The sequence below is a fragment of the Phascolarctos cinereus genome, unplaced genomic scaffold, assembly GCF_003287225.1.
Source record: "Phascolarctos cinereus isolate Bilbo 61053 unplaced genomic scaffold, phaCin_HiC Scaffold_4;HRSCAF=312, whole genome shotgun sequence".
NCBI classification, from domain to species: domain Eukaryota; kingdom Metazoa; phylum Chordata; class Mammalia; order Diprotodontia; family Phascolarctidae; genus Phascolarctos; species Phascolarctos cinereus.
In genome coordinates this window covers 444,300,772-444,321,608 of record NW_027555847.1, presented here as the reverse complement: position 1 = coordinate 444,321,608, position 20,837 = coordinate 444,300,772, and the positions used below count along the sequence as shown (strand labels likewise).

Below are 20,837 nucleotides of genomic sequence, written 5' to 3'. Positions count from 1 at the left end.
AGGGGCTGAGATGGCTGGTGTGAGAAGAGAGAATGAGAAAGATGTCCTGGAATACAAATGTGCTGAAGTGAAAGATAGCCTAGAAGAAAAGCAAAACACAATGATGCTAAAAAGAACACATGATAGCTACAGAGCAAAAGACATTGATCTTGCAGACAGGATGTGTAGAAACAACTCTAATTATCATAGGTCTTCCAGAAAAAAAATGACAAATTTAAAAAAAAAGCTTAATCTTCATGATTCAGGGGAAAAAATAGAAAAGGAAACTGCCTAAAACTTTAGAATATAGAAAACAAAAGATCAGCCAAAAGAATGGACAGACTGTCTCCAAGAAAACAAAAGAAAACCCTATATTTCAAAATCCAAAACTCATGGTGTTTAAATTTAACAATTCCAGTGACAAACAAATTGCATAATTCACTAGGTTGAAAGACCTTCAAATATAAAGGAGTAGAAATTTGAATAACACAAGACTATTCTGTGCCCACTAGAAAATGCAAGAGAATGTAATAATATATTCTGAAATATAAAGGAACTGAAAATGCAAGCCCAAATGATATACCCTGCAACCTGAGCCTAATCATCAATGGGGAAAAAAAGGACTTTCAATAAAAGAGATGGATTTGTGACATTCTTTGAAATAAAATTAAGGAGCAGAATATTAAACAAGCAAACATGCCTAACAACAAAAACAAAGTAAATACAGCTACCTAGAAAAGAACAAATAATTAAGTAAATTACCCTTTGTTACAGATTCTTTTCAAAATAAAACAAAAGAAAGACTAAAAAAGCTTAAAAAAAGAGGAACCATTAAGAGATTTTGAGAAAATATTTGTCTATTATAAATATCCAAATAATTATAAAGGACATATGAAAAAGATGCTCCCTGCATCCAGAGAAAGAACCGATAAACAGAAGTATATACAGAATAATTTTACACACCCACACATATATATATATATGTATATATGCATATATACATATATATGCATATATATGTATATATATATGTATATATACATATATATGCCTATTGGTGTCTAATGGTAGCCATCTCTAGTGTAGGGGAGAGGGAAGAAAAAAAAAGAAATTTACATGGCAATTTTGTTGAAAGGAATAGCAAGTTGTACATAGCAGATTTGCAGCTTCATGTACAATCATCATTTTTATCGGACTGTTATAAAAAAATTAAAAATTATATTTTAGAAAAGGGTTTTTTATAAAAATACACAACTGGATATAGTTTGGCAGCTAGGTTGGCACAATGGGTAGAGTGCCAGGCCTGAGGTCGGGAAGACTCATCTTCCTGAGTTCAAATCTGGCCTCAGATACTTTTAAGCTCAGTGATCCTGGGCAAGTCACTTAACTTTGTTAACCTCAGTTCTTCATCTGTTAAATGAGCTGGAGAAGGAAATGACAAGCCAGTACCTTTACCAAGAAAACTCCTAATGGGATCACAAAGAGTCAGACATGACTGAATAGCAACAAAACATATACAGAGTAGATGGAAGGTAATATCAGAGGGGAAGGCACTAGCTGCTGGAGGAGGGGAGGGCAAGAAAGGTTTGCAGAAGGTGGCATATGAGTTAAGTCTTAAGCCAAGCCAAGGAAATGAAAAGCTGGAGGGCAGGGGACAGAGTGTCCCAGGCATGGGGGACAAGCAGTGAAAAGGCAGGGAGATGATAGAATGTTATGTTCAAGGAAGAGTCCCTAAGCAAGTATGCAGTGTCCTAAAGTACAAAGAGGGGAGAAAAGTATAAGAATATGGGCCAGGTAGGAAGGATCAAGTTATAAAGAACTTTAAATGACAAAGTACTTCATATTTGTTCTTTGGCTTGTAGAGAGGTGACCTTGGCAGCTGAGTGGAATTTTCACGTAAGTGATGAGAGACTTGAGGCAAGTATAGTGAAGAGGGTTGTTGTAATAGTGCAGGTGAGAGGTGATGAGGTGACTGAACTCAAATAGAAGCTGAGTGAGTGGAGAGAAGGGTTTATAGGAGAAACATGGTAAAGGTGGAAACAACAAGATTAGACAACAGGTTCTATATTTGAGGTAAGTGAGAGTGAGGGATCAATGATGACATCTAGACTATGGACCTGGGTGACCGGAAATGTGAAGGTGCCCTGAAAATGGTGGTGAAGTTTTAGATAGGGGGTGGGGTTGAGGGGAAAGATGATTCTTGTTTTGGGCACATTTAGTTTGAGATGTATATGGGATATGCTCAGATCTGTGCTCACCACTATTCAAATCATGCGACTCCTAGTTGGAAAGACCTCTTCCTGTCATAATATACTGATAGAGTAATTAGCACATTCAAGCCTGTTGGCAATGAAAACAGCCCCTAGGGTCCACGTGGTTCTCTCCTCTTTTGCTTTAGGGAATTTGTTTTAGACAAAGTTATGATTTTAGTTACAATCATTTCAAACCTCCAATTAGGAAAATTCCTGTTTAGGCAGAGATTGGACTTTGCCTAACTTTACATTTTTATCTATCTTTAGTTAACTCCTGGTCTCTTTGTGATAGGAACGAAATTTGGTTTACTGGAAATACTTGGCTTATGAAACAACACATTGTATTTTAGTGCCTGTAGATAGACATTTTAAGGGAAACTTGTGAAGAGAGCCTACTATTTCTTTGGATTTTGTTCTACCTAGTTATCCTGCTCAGGGAGAACAAATGATAAAACAGGAACATACACTAATTAATATGTGCATTAATGAACACATATATTTATGGAGAAAATGTGCGTTGCCTGGGTAGGCATCAGCATTATCAGAGAGCTGCACGTGTGGCATTCACTAGTTTTGCTTGGGATGTTGCAAGTTAGTGTGGTCACGTGGTCTGTATAGCCCTTGCCCTTCTGTGACTGGACTGAACTCTTTGCCTTTATTCTAGTGCTAATTGATGGTACTGGCTGATCATAATCCTCATCAGAACTACAGTCTAGCTAGACTTTCTAAACTTGAACTGATAGATAACCTGCACTGCCCTGCAGTGTTCATAGTTCTTGAGGTACAGTGTGAAAGGTCTTCTTTGTTTGAAATATCTGTTTCTGAGCCACTGCTTGAGTCAATTAGACCTGGTGTGATTGGCAAGTGGTTTCTTTTGGCTTAGAGTCCTCTGAGATGTATGTCCATCTGTCAAAAAGTCTTCTTATTAAACAAAGTAATTACTTTTTAGTGTGTGGGATAATCACTGGAGTCATACCCTTATGCTGTCCTTTACTATGCCCTGACGTGATTTTTCAGCCTCTGATTGAATATTTGTATAAGGGATATTTTATAACTTTTTGAAATAGCTGTTCCATTTAAAAATATCTCTGATGCATATGCTTCTGAAATACAAAATATGTGTACTCCATTTTTTCACATTATAGCCCTTTAGATATTTGTACACAGGTACCATATACCTGGCTGAAATGATCTAGTTTACATAACCATGCCTTAGATGAAATGATTTTCAGATCTTTCCTTTTAGAAAGGCAGAATGGTATGTTTCAAAGAACACTGGACCCCAGGGTTGGGAAATACTTGATTGTGACTCTTGATTCTAATGCTTATCAACTGCACCATTATGGACAAATCAATTACTTAACCTCTCTTAGCCTTAGTTTCCCATATTTAAAATGGGGGAATAATACCTTCAGTTCATACCTTAGGTCCATATGACCATCAAGTGAAATAATTTTTGTAGTAATTTGTAAACCTAAATGTGTTATATGGCAGAAGTTGTTTGTCATTGTCATCATCATTGTCATTATTTAAGAGGTTAATTGGTCACCTTCATCAGGACATAGTCCAGCCAGTTCATCAATGTCTTTCTTAAATGTGGCACAGAAATATAAACACAAAATTCTTAATATGAATTAATCAACTCAGAGTAAAAGGTAGCTATTGTCTCCCTTGACCTGTATATTTATGTTTTTAAAATACACTTTAATATTGCCTTAGCTTACTTTATAGCCATGTTATAATGTTGGCTTATATTGATTCTTTAGTTAATTAACATCCCAAATTTTAGGTGTATTAATTCCTTAGTTACATCTTAACTGATTAAAAAATAAACAACAGTAGCTGAATGCAGGGACTTTTAAGTTTATTCCCACTAACTTTAATCTTGTTTTAGGGTCAAAGTCATAAAGTGCCTTGGATATTTTGGCAATTTGATAAATATTTTTTTAAATAAATGAATAAACATTTTCCAGTATATAGAGCTTTTGAATAATATTTAGCTACCTGTTGAGCTATCCATCTTAGCTTAGGGATATTTGAAAATTTGATAAGCAAGATTTCTACATAACAGAAATAAGTCAGGACCAGTAGCAGAGCTTTGTGGTATATTGTTGGAGAATTCCTTTCAAATTTAGAATGATTTTTATTCTTTGGGTGAGGTTTTTCAACTGGCTACAAATCCCTCAGTCCAATATAACCTATAGATTTTTCCATCTGGTCCACAAATACAGAAACATAGTCAAAAAACATTTATTAGGCATCTGTTATTGGTTAGCCATTTTAGAAAGTGTTTCTGTATTCGTTATCTCACTTAGGTCTCACAAGAACCCTTTTGACATATGTAAGACAGGATAAAGAATTCTTATTTTAAAAGTGAGGAAACTGAGGCAATCAGAGGTAAAATGATTTGTCAGTTTTCATAGTTACTATGCAGCAGGGGCCAGATTGAAATGCACTATTTTGTGTGAGAGATTTTGTCAAAAATTGAAGAAATAAAGATAGAGTATGTCTTGAGTATTTTCTTTCTTTAATTGTCTAGTAATTCTAGCTAAAGAAAAAAAAAGATGTTAGAATGGGAACCAATGTTGCCTATCGATAATTCCTTTTTTCTCTCTCTCTTTGAAAGTATCTGCTTAATAATCATGTTCTAGAAAGTTAGAAATTTGTAATATGCTGAAGCCTTTGTTCTTAATTTAAAGCTTTATTTATTTAACTAATACCTCTGCCATCGTGAGTATTATTAGGCTATCAGTATATGTAGCACAGAAAAGTGTTAAATGACAGGAACATTCTCATATAAAAAAAGTTCATTTAAAAATTATTCATCTGTATATAACAAGAAGGGATATTCTTAAGTACAGCTAAATTTTTTTTAGAAAGTAGATTGTTAAATAACGACTATTTTTAAACTCCTTTTAAAAGATGTTTTTTGGAAAAATTTGGTCTGCTAATTTAGTATGTAAATTAGCAGTTAATATGTATCTGAGTTTTGACTATGTTACATATTTAAAAGTAATTTTCATTTTAATTTATTGTTTTAAAATAAAAAAACTCAGTCATTAATAGTTGATTTTTATTTTTTTTCTCTCTGTTCTTAAATGAGAAGGGTCCCAGAAAATTGTATCAATCTAAATTCCAAAAGGCAAAGCTCATAATATTCAATTCAGTTAATTTAAGCAAATATTCATTAAGCAGTTGCCATGTGTGCTAGGCATTGTTGATATAAAGTAATTAAAAAAAAAAACAGCTCCTACCCTCAAATAGCTTGCATTCATTTGCTCATAGGAAACTACATATAAATAGCCAAGTGAATCCAAGATAATTTCAGTAGAGAAAGAATACTAAAAACTGGTTCCTGTAGGAGTTGACAGAAGCTAAGATTTGAATAAAGGTAAGTATTCAAAGAGATAGAGGTATGAAGGACAAACTGTAAAATAACTGAATCAAGAGATGGAATAGAGAGTAAATAGGGCCTTTTGTCAGGAATCTAAAGTATGTGGAGAGTAATATGAAATAAATCTGGAAAGGTAGAGTGGAGAAAGACTGAGAAGGGCTTTAAATAATAAACTGAGAAGTTTACATTTTTTGCTATAGGCAATGTAGGGACAGTGAAGATTTCTGAGAAGAGTGTTAAAATGGTCAGGATTAGGCCTTAGGAAGATTATTTAGGCAGTAGTGCAGGAAAGAATCAAAGAAACTAGATTAATAGAAACTGATAAAGAAGCTATTGTCCATTGTCCATATTATCCATGAGAAGTGATAAGGACTGGAACTAACAGGGTGACCATGTGAGTGGATAAAAGGGAACATTTTCAAGATATTTTGGGGAAGTGGAGTTAGCAAAACTTGGCAAATGGCTTGGATATGGAGAGCAAGGAAGAGAGAAGTATATCTATTTGTTAATGGTTCCACAAACACAAATCATATCCCTAATCTACCACACTTCACAGCACAAGTAGACCAGCAAGGCCCACAATAGAGCTGTGCTCTTCCTTGAAGACAGAGGGGACAAGACATCTCTCTTGATTTCTGGCAGCGGCCTGGAATTAGGTTATACACACCTCTAATCTCAATAGAAAAAGGTAAAGATTGGGGCAGCTAAGTGTCGCAGTAGATAGAGTACTGGCCCTGGAGGCAGTAGGACCTGTGTTCAAAACCAACGTCAGACACATAATATTTACTAGCTGTGTGACTCTGGGCAAGTCACTTAACCCCAATTGCCTCACTCAAAAAAAAAAAAGAAAGAAAGAAAGAAAGAAAGGAAAGATGACCCATAGCTGCAGGGGGAACATTTTTTTAGGTGATTTGGTCATGGCAAACTCTCTTTGGGTGAACCACCAGAAAATAATTAATGATCTGAGATGGCCTGATTGGTGAAGTGATAAATAACAAACGAATGGAGCCACCTGCTGGTTCTTGTAGTACCTTCTTATGTGGGGATGGAAAGTCATTGTTTCAGTCTTGCCTATGGAAGGAGTAATCGATCTACGGTTGTTCTGTGACCCCAGATTGTTTAAGTGATCAATAAGAACACGCAGCTTTTAGGGGAGAGCAAGGCAAATGCCAAGCAGCACTTGGCATCATCGGTACTTAAAACACTATTTTCTTAGGCTTTCCTTTTACATTTATTTAGTCATTCCCTACTTGGGATTTATAATTGGTTTAATTTATTTCCTGTTCCCAAATTTTGCTGTTTATATTGTCACAGCCTCTCACATATATCCTTTTCTTCACTCACACAGCCACAAACCTTCCTGAAGTCCAGGCCTCCATCTTCACTCACCTGGAAATTTTTTTAAAAAAAGGATTGAAATTTACCAAACGTGAATTAAAAAGAGCATTTCTATATACATAGTAGAACAGAATAAGAGGATTGTACATGGAATTACAAGTATCTGTCATGTACAGCTTGCTTTCTTTTTAAATATATAACAAATTCAACAGATAACTTTCAAAGCTTCCTTGTTTTTCTCTGATTCTTCCTTTTGTTCTCTCTGTTCATTAAAAAATGCTTCAATATTCCCTTTCATTTTCTCTTTTGGACCACTGCAATAGCCTCCTAATTAGTCTTTCTAACTTAAGTCTCTCTCCTTTCCAATCAATTTTTCACTCAGCTGCCAAAGCGATTTTTTAAAAAACAGGGTTCTGACCATACCATCTCTCTATTCAATAAACTCCAGTAGCTACTAATTACATTCAGGATCAAATATAAAGTCTACTCCTTGATATTTAAAGGTTTTCATAATATGACCTTTTCATACCTTTCTCATCTTCTTACACTGGCCCATTTGCTGTTCCAGTCAAACAATGTTCCCCCCCAGGGCTCCCCACTTTTGCAGTGGATGTTTTCTGTGCCTTCAATGTTCTCCTTCCTTACCTCTCCTTGCTTCAAGGATCTGCTAAAATCCTGTCTTCTGCAGGTGGCTCAGTGGACAGAGTGCTGGTCCTGAAGTCAGGAATATCTGAGTTCAAAATTGGCCTTACATCTTTAGTAGCTATGTGACTCTGAGCAAGTCACTTACCCCTGTTTGCCTCAGTTTCCTAATTTGTCAAATGAGCTAGAGAAGGAAATGGCAAGCCATTCAGAATTAGCTATTAAGGAGACTAGAAAAGGCTTCTTGCAAGAGGTGGCACTGGAGAGGAGTCTAAAGGGAACCTAGAAGCAATGAGAGTCAGAGGAAAAGAGAGGGAAGCATTGCAGAAATTGGGAAAAACCTGTGCAAAGGCAACATGGACAGGGGATTGATCATGGATTAGAAACAGCAAGGAAGCCGGTGGTGCTTGAATGTAAAGTACACAGAAAGGAGTAAGTAATATGTAAAAAGACTGGGAAAAAATAGAAAAGGGTGAAGAACTCTAAATGTCAAACAAGATGTAATAAAGAGGGAGCCATTGAAATCTATTGGTTAGAGGTGCAATTTGGATATTTAACAGCTGAACATATATACACAGTGTGAAAATGTGTCAGCTAATTAGAAAAACATTCAGTCACTGGATATGTGTGTGTGTGTGTGTGTATGTATACAAAAGTCCGTACCAGCTAAATTCATTAAAACTTTGTGGGCAAGGTGGACTTGAAAAGCAGACAGCTTCTAAAAATCCTTGGACAAATAAATTCCTTAGTGACAGGTAAGTGGTGCAGTATATAGAACTCTAGGCTTTGAGTCAGGAAGATTTGAGTTCAAATCCAACCTCAGACACCTACTAGCACTGTGACCCTAGGCAAGTAACTTTTAACCTCTATTAGCCTCACTTTCTTCAACTGTAAAGTAGGAATAATAACAACACTTACTCTCAGGGTTGTTGTGAGGATCAAATGAGAAAATATTTGTAAATGTTTAGTACAGTTCCTGGCACAGAGGAGGCATTATATAAATATTCTGTTCCTTTCCCTCTTTTATATTGCAATAGAAGTCCTTGCAATTTTGGTTTGTCTCCATGACCCTAGCCTGGGAAATTTCTTGTTGCAGCTTGTCAAATTCTCTTGGCATATCACACTCATGTTCTTTCATTATAATGTGGACTAAATTCCAGTTAAAAATAAACAAATAATTTAAAAAAAAAACCCTGGCATACACTGTCTCTGTATCATCTCTGTGTCTGTCTCTCAGTTGTATAATACATATATATTATGTGAGTATACACATTTTTATGTGTATATACATATGCAAACTCATACACATATGGTTAGGAATAGATTTAAGTCAAAGTCAAGGTCTTTTTTTTTTTTGCTTGTTGATATTCAGTTATACATATGTATGTATGTTATTATTTCCAGTCTTCCAATATGGCTGTTATATATTCTTTTTCTGTTTACTTATGTTTTAAATAACTTTCTTTGCATTTTAACTTTAATATTTTCTCTCAAATCCCAGTAACTTGTTTTTATAGTTCAATCTATGTCCTTGTTCATACAGTATCGGTTTAGAGGAAATTAATAATGCCCTTTTCTAGATTAGCTAAACATTTCCCTTTTGGTTAAGAACTTAATATGTAGCCAGACTCTGTTCTTGAAACATTGGTGTTATCTTTCCTTTTAATCATATTAGTTTGAGTTCATTTTAAAAATAACGTTAGTGAACACGAACATCACAGTTCACAAATCTCAACTTAAAGAATTCCAGGTTTAAGGCCAATGAAAGTACTTGGAGTCCAGAGATGGAGTGTCATCTTTGAAGAACAACAAGGAGGCCAATGTCAGTGTATCGTAGACTATGAGGATGGAGATAAGGTATGAGAAACTGGAAAGGTGGTAAGGGACCAGGTTATGAAGGGCTTTAAAAGCCAAACAGAGGATTTTATATTTCACCTTGGAGCTAATAGGGAGCCACTATGAATTTATTGGGCAGAGAGGTGACAGGTTTGACTTACACTTTAGGAAGACCAGTTCGGCAGCTGAATGAGAATGGACTCGACTGGGGAGAGATGAGACAGGGAGACCAACTAGCAAGCTATTGCCGTTTACCAGATGTGAGGTGATGAGGGCCTGGACCAGAGTGCTGGCAATGCCAAGAGATAAGGAGGCATATATGACAGATATTATGGAGGTAGAAAATGATAGGACTTAACAACTGATTGGATGTGGTAAGAGAGAGAGTGAGAATTAGTCAGTCATCTAATAGGTATTTAATAGTGCCTAATACGTGCCAGACACCATGCTAAATGCTGGGGGATATAAAGAAAGACAAAAGACAGTCCCTACCTTCAGGGAGCATACAATCTAATGGGGTCTGAGACAAGGATAAATTGGAAGTAATTAATGGAGGGAAGGTACTAGAATAAGAAGGACTGGGAAATGCTGCCTTTAGAAGGTAACTGGGACTTGAAGGAAGCCAGGGAAGATATTAAGGTTAGACCTAGGTTTACAAGCCTGGATGACTGGCAAGATAATGGTACCCTCAACAGCAATAGGGAAGTTTGGAAGAGGGAAGGTTTTTTGGGGAAAGATAATGAGTTCAGTCTGAAACATTTTTAGTCTGAGAGGTCTAGTAAGCAGTTGGAGTTGTGAAACTGAAGGTTGGGAGAGAAATTAGGGCTGGACAAGTAGATTTGAGATTCATTTATGTAAGAGATTCTAATTGAAGCCATGGGAGCTGATAAGATCATCAAGTAAATATTATGGATTGAGAAGAGAAGACGGTCCAGGGTAGAGTCTTGAAGGACCTCTGTGGATAGTGGTTGAGACAGATAAAAATAAAGCAAAGAAGAGAGAGAAGGAGTACTTACATAAGTAGGAGGAGAACCAGGAGAAAGAAGTCTCAGGAAACCTAGACCTGGGAGGGAGGGGGAACCTGTAGCCTCAAGGCCACATGTGGCTGTCTAGGTCCTCATCTGTGGCCCTTTGACTGAATCCAACTTCACAGAACAAATAAATGGACTGATGAATGTTAGGGTCTGAGTGTATGTATCATAGTGAGAATTCTAGAATGGATCAGGTTACGTAGAGTGCGATATGGGACTTGGTCAAAAGGTGACACCGAAAGACCTAGAAGGCCACATGTGGCCTCGAGGCCACAGGTTCCCTACCCCTGGCCTAGAGAGAAAAGAGTATCAAGAAGAGTGTCATTATCAATGTGAAAAGCTACAGAAAGGTCAAGAAAGGTGAGAATTGGGAACAGACCAGTAGATTTCATAAATAAGAGAGATAACTTTGGAGAGAGCAGTTTTGGTTGAATGATAAGGCTGGAAGTTGGAATGATAAGAGTTAAGAGAGTGAGAGGAAAGTAAGTGAAGGCCACTGTTATAGAAGGCCTCCTTAACTCATTTAGTCACAAAAGTGGGGAGAGATGTATGATGATGGCCAGCAAGGATGGGAAGGTCAAATGAGGAATTTTGAGAATTCGAGAGACATGAGCATCTTTATAGGTAACAGGGAAACAGTCGCAGGCAGGGATAGATTAAAGATTAGTGAGAGAATAAGACTGATAAAGGTGACAATCTGTTGAAGAAGAAAGAATGGAGTCAGATAACACAAATCAGAAGGATCTGTCTTAACAAAGAGAGGGGCCACCTCTTCATAAAAAATGGATGAAGGAAGAGATCAGGGATGAAGGCATCTGAATGAAGCAAGGAAAGGAGAATAAGGAGCTCTTGGTGAGTAGCTTCAATTTTTTCAGTGTAGTGGGGGCAAATTCTTAGCTGAGAGGTTGTAGGGAGAGAGAGCTATAGTCGGTTTGAGAAAGGATGAAATAGTTTGTGAAAAGATACTTTAGTGATTGGGATAGTGAGTCAATTGGGGAAGTATAAAAAGATGATCTTACTGCAGTGATGGCCCAGTTGAGAATATGTAACATATCCTTGAAGTGGACTTAGTTAATATGGTTTTGTGATTTTTTCCAGCTTTAAGCAGTATAAACAAAGGCAGTGGGTGGCGGGAGTAACCTCGGTTAGGAGTTTTGTAGCCAAAACTCTTCAATAAGATAACAGGCAAAAGAATCAAGAGAAGAGGGTAGTACAGAATTGAATTAATTTACAAAGGGTTGAAATTAGGAGAGGGAAAATAATGTAGCCGGTTCAGGGGCAATGTTCTGGGAAAGAACTGATGATTTGGGGTTGTGGGTGAGTACAAAGAACAGGATTTGTTGTTTCAAAACAGAGGAGGAAGTGTAAGATAACAAATTACCATAACAAAATAATTTTAGAGTTCATGAACGTGGATGTGGGACACTTGTTGGTGATGTGAAGATCAAGAGTATGATTATGTCTGCATGGTCATGGGAAATGAGTAAGTTGAGGAACTGAGAAGTTAGAGTGACTGAGTATTTATTGGAGGAGCTAGGTGGCACAGTGGATAGAGCACCAGGCTTGGAGTCAGAAAGTGTCATCTTCCTGAGTTCAAATCTGGCCTCAGACACTTACTAGCTGTATGACCCTAGGGAAGTCATTTAACCCTGTTTGCCTCAGTTTCCTCATCTATAAAATGAGTTGGAGAAGAAAATGACAAATCGCTCCAACATCTTTGCCAAGAAGACTCCAAATGGGATCACAAAAAGTTGGATGTGACTGAAACAACTGAGCAACAACAATAACAAAAATGTTATTTATTAGGTGGTGTATCAAGATTATGGATACTATCTGTAGTGATGAAATAAAAGTGAACCTAGTTAAATGACTGACTTAAAAATTGATGCCATAAATTTGTAAGTTTTTTATACATTTTATTATAATTTATATAATTACAATTATATATCATATAATTATCTGTGTTATCTGTTTATGTCATTATCACCTCATGTGTTGCCATTATATAGTATATAACTGTATATAGTACTTCACTTGTTATGCTTTGTTAAAAAGCATAACATCCTCCCGTTTGACAATATACATTGGTATGTGTCTTTTACAGGCAATGTGATAGAGAGTATATTGGACTTGCAGTAGAGCAGTCATGGTAGGAGTTGAACCTATTTTATGTAGGTAGGGCTGATTTTGCTGTGAGGGGCTGCAAAGACCATTCTCACTATTATCAGTGGACTGGATTCTTTATAGCCTGAGTCACAAAAGGCCTAGCCTACTTGGAGTTGGCTTACTAGAATTCTCCGTGCCCTACTGGGGCCCCATTTCTGACCAAAGATGGCAATTGTTAAGGTTGATATGAAGATGAAGGAGAAAGTAATGTTATCTGAATTTATCTTTCTTAATCTTAAGTAAAATTGTTTTCATTGGTTCTTTGTAGTCCATGAATGTTTCACAGCTTTCTCATCCTGATCCTGAATCATTTGCCTTGCCTAAGTTAAAACAGACCCAGAATAGATTAACTTAAATTCTACATTTACTAGTTGCAAGATTTTGTGGAACTCTGTCACTTCTGTGAACTACAGAATGCTTATCTATCAAATAGAGACAGTAAAACTCACACTACCCACCTTATAGGATTGACTTGGGGAAAGAGCTCTGTAAAAATTAAAATGAGTTATTCATGTATATTTATGAAGGTATCAGATTTATATTTAAATGTATGATGATGTGTAGAATAGTCAAGAATTGAAAGGCAATTCAGGGATGGGAATATATTTTGACTTAAGTGCTAGGAATGTAGAAGGGAAAAATTTTACCCAATGTTGTCTGTCTTACTTGGATAACTGAGAAGGTATGAGGCAGGACCTAACCCCAGAAATTGTTATTACAGTTGTTATTTGCATACATAGTTGGATTTGAAGGAAGGAAAATTTTGCTTATTTAGCAAATTGAAATATCTGCCTCACAGTGTTCATTCATTCAGTAAACAGCTATTGAACACCTATAATGAACAAGAATACTGCTGTACCATACTCTTTGAGGGATCTGAGATAAGAGTGTGAGGTATAATGTGTCCTTAAGGAGCTTACAGTCTAATAGGGAATTTTTATATGTGTGTATTTACATACACACACATACAAACATGATCTGTATACATATAGAATCATAATAAAATAAGACATTGAAAGTTGCATTTTAGTAGTATGAACTAAGTGATACAAATTATGGGGGTAGGGGACTGTTTATGATTCATTTTGGAGAGTATAAAGGGCCTCAAAAGATTATTATTAATATCAATTAAGTCATTAATGATAATGGAAGGATGGTATGTGATTTTCTTTGTCACCCAATTTTCTCAGGAGATACAATCTTGTGATCAGTGGGGAGAAACAGGTTGTATATATTTCTATGTCTGCTTTCTAAAATATTATTTTTTTATTTGTTTGATTGGAGTCAGTATTTTGAGATGATATTTCTCCTTAGAATGGTCAGGCAAGAATTGGCCAGATTTGAGCATGTAGCTGTAGGAAATACTTCGAAGGCTCATGGCAGTAATTAGAGTTAAAGATTAGGCTGCAGTCATCCTACTCAGCAACTGTACCTATCCCTGATCATAGAATCTGCTGACAATCTAAAGAGTGTTACCCACTCCCACAGAATAACAATTGGTATAGTCACACACATACACATACACACACAAACACACACACAGACATCCCCCTTGATTTTTCAACATCCATGCATCATTATTAACACTATCAATTGTTTTCTCCAGTTTTACCACGTTATGTAGTGGCCTTTTTGTTCATATCCTCAGAGTTACAGACCTTTACTTAAGAGATGAAAAGATCCATAGATATTATTTAGTTCAACTTCCTACCCAGATGAAAAAAAATAACTTAGACTTAAGGGGTCATAATAATGTGGAAAGAACACTGGTGATCTCATCTTGCTGATAGGGACATGTTGACCCAGAAAGCTACTGCTGCTTATTCTGTCCTTCAACTCCTGTGTGGGGGTAGGCATGGAAAAAAGATGTATAAAATTCAATCTTTTGATGTTGAGATACAGAGACAATTGAAGACTTTCTTCAAAGAACCGGTTGCTGTAGATTTGGAGAACGTGGCCAATGTGGTTGTGGACCAGTGGCTAAAAGACTGCATATTCAGCAAGGAAGCTGGATACATTTACTATACCATCATTCAGGCACAGAACAAGGACACTAGTCCAGAGTCTCTTCTCATGTGCTGGGCACATGAGAAACTCCGAGGCCAATCTCTGTAGTCTTACGTCTACTACATCACCGTCAATTGTAATGTTGTTGACTACCCGAGAATGAACACATCCTTGTGAGGGCATTGGTAATCCCTATGTATGACTTCCAGTTTTTGACTGACAAAGCCTAGAAGACCGAACAGGAAGGAGGAGGTGGACTGATTGGTTTTGCAACTGCACCATGTCAGAGAGCAACTAGAGAAAATGAATGGGCAGCTGATGGATGAACTATTTGGTCTTCTGCATAGGACAGCTAGGTGGTGCAGTGGATAGAGTGCTGGGATTGGAGTCAGGAAGACTCTTCCTGAGTTCAAATCTGGCCTCAGACACTTACAAGTTGTGTGACCTGGGACAAATCACTTAACCCTTTTTGCCTCATGTGAGAGGGAATCAGGATCAGTCTCCTAAAATGGGGCCAGGGACTACCTGTATGAAAGAGGATCCCAAATATTAGATCCTCTTTCAGGTAAAGAGGCCTAGGATTCCAAGGAAGAAGTAACACCAGAAACTGAGCTTACTGCTTTTATAATTTTTGTATAAAAACTAGTCTTGTTTTTTGTCCAAAAATTACTTTATCCAAAGTTTTACCCAAAATTTTTAATAAGCTGGTACATTGTATACTAATGAACATAAAACTGGTTCACTGTGTAGACTACGTGTGTGTGTGTGTGTGTATATGTGTGTGCATGATTTCTTATGAATTAGTTTGGAAGTTTTCTAAGAAGCCTTTTCTTAAGGGGAAAATGAAGAGCACTGGCTCAAGAGTCAGAGGTCCTGGATTAAAACCCTGCCTCTGATGCTAGGTGGCACAATGGATAGAATACCAGTCCTTGAGTCAGAAAGACTCATCTTCCTGAGTCCAAATCTGGCCTTAGAATCTTATTCACTGTATGACCCTAGGTATGTCACTTAAAACCCTGTTTGCCTCAGTTTCCTCATCTGTAAAATGAGCTAGAGAAAGAAATGGCAAACCACTCCAGTATCTTTGCCAAGAAGACCCCAAATGGGGTCATGAAGCATGAGACACGACTAAAAACGACTCAACAATTCTGATGCTTACTACCTATGTTACCCAGGACAAGTCATATGATCTTCCTGGGCCTCAGTTTTCTTATCTGTAAAATAAGGGAGTTTAAATACATTCAATAATCCTGTGATCCTAAGTGTTGAGCAAGGTCACATAGCCAGAATCTGACATAGATGTGACTTAACTTGTTTTCTGTCTCTAAGATTATCCTACTCTTCATGTAGTAATGCTATTTCTCTGATACTATGGGTCTCATTTTCTAGATTTGTGTTGTTCATGCCCATGCAGTTGCTTTGTTATAATAAAAGGAAAAAATTCTTTCCTTTGACTTCTCCTATCCACTGTTCCCCCCCAACCCTCAGCTTCCTCATCTGATGTCCATTTAAGGCAGAAGTTCACCTGTTCAGTAAATCATTTTCTTATTCACTTTTTAAACCTTCTTTAGAAAGTGCAGTTGTACCCCAGGAATTAATTACTCAGATCTACTTCCTCACCACTGCTGCCATGCTTAAAAATGGCAGAAGTTTCACTCTCCTATAATAGAATTCTGTGTAACAGGATGATGTAGTAGTGTGAGGGAAAAGTGAATGCAGCATTGCTGGAAAGGTTTTCCTTTCCTCGCAAATGTTTGTGAGCATAATGTGGTCTGCCAATTGGACTACTTTGTGATGCTGTATCCTTTAAATGTCATTAGTTCCTATATTTCAAATCTTTTCTGCCTGGTACTGCCCTAATTTTCTTGTTGAATATTTTCTTCTTTAGTCTTCTAGAATTAATATAGTAATGCACACACCAAATTTGCTGTGTCTTTTCCACATGCCTAACTAATATTCTAAGGAAAATGAGATCCATTTTCTCCAGTTGCTTTTTTAGAGGATGCTAGAGCTTCAGTACATGTGAAGGATTTTGATTTTCCATTAGTTTACTGTGACCTTAATAGATGTATTATATTATTATATTAATTTAATGTTTATTATATTTAAATATATTTCTGTCTACTTCATGGATATCAAGGAAAATGAATTATTTTATGCTACTTTGTATCACTATTTTTTTTATCTGTTGAGATCTAAAATATGCTTTGGGTGGTAATGGATATTAAGAAAAACAGGTTAACATACTCTTTGGCTTATGGATATAATCAGATCCACCAAGCATTGATTAGGTACCTACTATGTGCAAGGTATTTTGATAAGCACCAAAGACACAAAGATAAACTTGATACCTCAGATATAACTTTAACCAGAGTACTACATACAAGAAAGCAATATTTGTTGGCATTTATGTCTTTTTTTCAATTGGTTTAATGATGAAAGAGTGGGGATTAGGATAAAAAGAGCATGGAGTGCTCTCTTCTCCTGAATTAGTTAGTACTACATATGTAAACCATCCTGACAGATTTACCCAAGAGGATCTTGAGAAACAACAATTTCAAAAGAAGTGAAGGCTACAAAAGAGGATAAGTTGTGTTTTAGCAAACAAGACAGTGGATCACTTTTTTCCTCCTTTATCCAACTTAGAAGATCCACAGTAGTTATTCAAACATCCTCCTCTGTGAATTAACAAGATTTCTCCACTGACTCTCTAGTGAGTAATATGATGCATGGAAAAGGTTTATCACAAAACTTTTTCTTATTTAAGAGATGAGCCTCTCTACCATAAGAACATTTATTACAACTAGATGAAATTTTCCAACTTTGCAGCTGAACTACAGAATATTAACCTTCAAGAAGACATTTCTAAGATGTCAAAAATCTCTACTTCATTTTAAATAGATTAACTGTTTCTATTGTACCAAGGATGACAAGTCTAATAAAGATGAACATATTGGAATTATTGACACCTGAACACCTAGAAGAGAAAGTGGCTCAGAAGATGCTGTCCAAGACATTACCTTTGCTAATCCTGTGGCATAGATTTATTGTAGTCAAATACTTTCTTGCCCAAGAGCTCATTCAGCTCAGCAGAAGTTAAGTCATCTTATATTTATTAAGCACTTACTACATGTCAAGCACTGTTCTAAGTTCTGGGAATAGAAAGTAAGGCAAAGAGAATCCCTGCCTTCTAGGAATTTACAATTTAATGGAAAAGAGAACATGTGTACACCTGTGGAAATACAAGATATATACAGGGTTATTTGGTGGTAATCTTGCAGTAAGTAGCGGAGAGAGAGAGAGAACTGGGGAAGTCCTTTTGTAGAATGTAGGATTTGAGTTGAATCTTGAAGGAAACCAGGTAATTCTGGAGGTAGAGACAAGAATGGGGTTGGGAAAGAACATTTCTTGTATGGAGGATAAACACAGATTGAGATAGAAGATGTTTTTTGAGAAATAGAAAGGTAGCCAATGCTGTTGGCTCATAGAGTACAGGGTAAGGAGTTAAGCATAAGAACATTAGAAATGTAGGAATGGGCCAGGTGATGAAGGCCAAAGAGAAAATTTTATATTTGATCCTGAATGTAAAAGGGAACCATTATTGTTTATTGAGTAGAGGGTGGGACATGATCAGACCTGTACTTTAAGATTACTTTTGAAGCTGAGTGACAGATGAAAATTACAAGAACCACCTCTAAGTGGAGAACATTTATAGCATGGAGTAATACATCCACAAAAGGTACTGAGGGAAAGTCCAATGCCCTTTCCAGTATACCATGCTCCTTTTAATTCTTGGACAGAGTGGCAGCCCAGGGTAAGTCATTTTGACTCAGTGACTCTGGAAGAGAAAATCAGGCTGATGACTTTATGACTCTGCCTCACTGAGTCAAGACCCCACCCCATAATGTCATTGGTCCTTTCTGTAAACAAAGGACAAACAACAACAAGAAAAACATCTCCCTCAGTATTCTCAACTGCAAGATGGATACAATAACAGTACTGAACTCAAAAGGCTGTTGTGAAGATCAAAATGAACAAAATTTACATAGCACCTAACACAGTGTCTGACAATAGTTGTTGTTGTTGTTGTTGTTGTTGTTGTGTAGTTCTGTCAGATTCTTTGTGACTCCATCTGGAGTTTTCTTGGCAAAAATATTGGCATGATTTGCCATTTCCTCTCCAGCTCATTTTATACAAGAAGAGGTAAGGCAAACATATTTAAGTGATTTACCTAGGGTCACAGAGCTAAATGAGTATCTAAGGCCAGCTTTGCACTTGCAAAGATGAGCCTTCCTGACTTCAGGCCAAGTACTCTGTCCACTGTGCCACCTAACTGCCCCTGACAATAGTAGGCACTATATAAATACTTATTCCCTTCTAAATTCGAAAGCTAGTGCTCTTCTACTACATGAAAGATAACACAAAAAATAAATAGGAAAATTTAAAAAAAAACAGCTTTTTCAATTAAACATTTTAAAAGATATTTTTATTCACATTTAGAAAAATATTCAGGTTTTAGATGATATTATGAAAAATCAACTGTTTTTCACCATTCACCATCTAGAGGAAGAGTTAATGTATTTACATTCTCTAATTATTTGTATATATATGTAAGCTTTTAGCATTCATAATTTTCAGGAAATCTTAATATTCAAATAGCAATACTGGAGCTATGAGCTACTCTTTAAACACATTTTATATTTCTATTCATATAAACTTAACGGAAGTTAATAAAAACAGACATACAATGCAAATGTTTATACAATCTAGAGATTCTCATAGCTCTTTATGCACAACATGTCTAAAATATAGGCATATTCATATTTCATTTGGTGTCATATTTTCTTACATTCATTACCCTTTGCTGTTCTTATAGGATACAAATTAATTTAGTCCTAAATAGTCTCATCTTTTATACTTTTATTTTGTCAAAATATTTTAAAAGACTTTAAATTTTCTCAGAATAACTATTTTTCTTGTGGTTAAAGCATGTTTTAAACTGTTTACAGTTTTTCTTGTGTTATAATTTCCCATACACATTTGTTTAAGTTTAGGTTCTTTTTCGTTCCATTATTTAGGTAAGCAAAATTTAAAGTTGTCAGGAAGAAATAAGTTGGTGTCTTTTTTTTTTAATATTGACCATAGATCTTTGCTAAGTATATTTATTAGAATTTCAATGGGGTCCCAAGCTGGTTCTATTCCAGTTATCACCTTCACATATCGAAGTAGTTTTCCCCCAAACCTAATTCTATCAGGCCATACTTGTCAGGTCATCATTTTTCTCCCTATAATATCCTATTAAGAGTGGCAAAGATAGGCGTTGTCTTCATGCTCTAGAGCACTCTTAGAAAATTTACGTCCACTGTGATGGACTTTCATGTACTTAGGATTTCAGAGATCTTGTCTCCTGGCCTTTCCATGTCTATTTCCTTGTCTTCTTGTCAATCCCTTTCATTTCTGCTTGTGGCTGATATTTATTCCTCTCTGTTCCTTTAGATTCAGCATATCTCTTTCTCTCCTTCACTTTTATGTTCCCTCCACTTGATCTTGACCTCACATCGATGACTGAGCAAGAGCTTCTCTCAGCATTATCTGCCTAGCCCCCGTTTCATCCAGGGCTGTTGGTATTAATCCCATACAGCCTGCTGCTCATCATCTAGGCTATGGTACTATCTCCCACATTATCTGCACCATTATCTCTAAAACCTCTCCTGCAATTGACAGAGATGAAGGATTTTATACAGGATTGCTCTTCTTTATTGCTATTCTCTACCACTGACCTGGCAACTTAAAAATTAATACTTTCACATTCAAGTATGTGGACATTGGTCCAAATGGCTGATACAATGTTTTCATTTAGAGCATGGCCACTAGATCTTTATCATTGTATGATATATTTATATGAAACTTTTCCTCCTATTACTTTCTGTAAGCATTTATATAACATACCTTAGGGGAATATTTAACTCTAAAGTGTAAGTTTTTAAAATTCAAAAGAATTTTTGGTAACTATGTACAGATTTCCAATCGGTCATCATGAAGAGCCCTACTCTCTGTCCTCCTCCACCCACTGTTTTAGGGATAGTGCAAGGTTCTGTTATTTCGTTAGCATTGGGAACTCCTCAATGAAGACATTCCTTCTACATACATAGGTCAACACCTTTATAACTTAGAGAGTCGGCTGTAGCAAAG

The 20,837-nt window shown here is 36.4% G+C and overlaps 1 protein-coding gene and 1 pseudogene across 9 annotated transcripts in view; both read left to right on the top strand.

Annotated features, from left to right (window-relative positions):
* The window catches only part of RALYL (RALY RNA binding protein like), a 786,001-nt gene that overhangs the window by 60,514 nt on the left and 704,650 nt on the right, over nucleotides 1–20,837 (top strand). The gene's annotated exons all lie outside the window — the stretch shown is intronic.
* On the top strand, nucleotides 14,433–15,017 carry LOC110214691 (MIF4G domain-containing protein pseudogene; annotated as a pseudogene).